Genomic DNA, 765 nt, shown 5'->3' with positions numbered 1-765 from the left:
ATGCATATATATATACACACACACATGCATACATATAAGCATATATACATATTTATACATACATGTACAATATATAGATGTATATATATGTATGTGTGTGTGTATAATATTTATCCGGATGAAAATTTACTTTCTCCGCCAAAGGAATTATTCCCTGGGTCTCCAATGTCTTTTTATCATACGTAATTTACAGATTCCTTATCAAATCTGTTTGAATATATCAACATCTGCTTCATTTCACTTTATCTGATGACATTTACTAAACTCCGTTTAATGAATTAATTCTTATAATGATTATTTGCTTATACATACACACGCACATACATATTTATATATACATGTACAATATATATATTTACATATTTATATATGCATATATATTTATATATTTGTATATGTATGCATATCTGTCTGTCTATCTATCTATCTATCTATCTATCTATCTATCTATCTATCTATCTATCTATCTATCTATCTATCTGTCTGTCTGTCTGTCTGTCTGTCTGTCTGTCTGTCTGTTTGTCTACCTATCTACTTATCTATCTATCTATCTATACATATAAAGATGTTTATATCCTTATCTAGATTTATATACATGTATTAATATCTACATATATATATAAGTATATGTATATATACACATATACATACATACGTACATACATACATACATACATACATACATATATGTACCTACACACGCATTTCCTTAAATGCATACACATATATTCATAAATACACACACACACACACACACACGCATAT

The sequence above is a fragment of the Octopus bimaculoides genome, chromosome 3 (assembly GCF_001194135.2).
Source record: "Octopus bimaculoides isolate UCB-OBI-ISO-001 chromosome 3, ASM119413v2, whole genome shotgun sequence".
Lineage (NCBI taxonomy): Eukaryota > Metazoa > Mollusca > Cephalopoda > Octopoda > Octopodidae > Octopus > Octopus bimaculoides.
The sequence above is the reverse complement of the archived record's forward strand: the minus strand, read 5'-3'. Positions refer to the sequence as shown.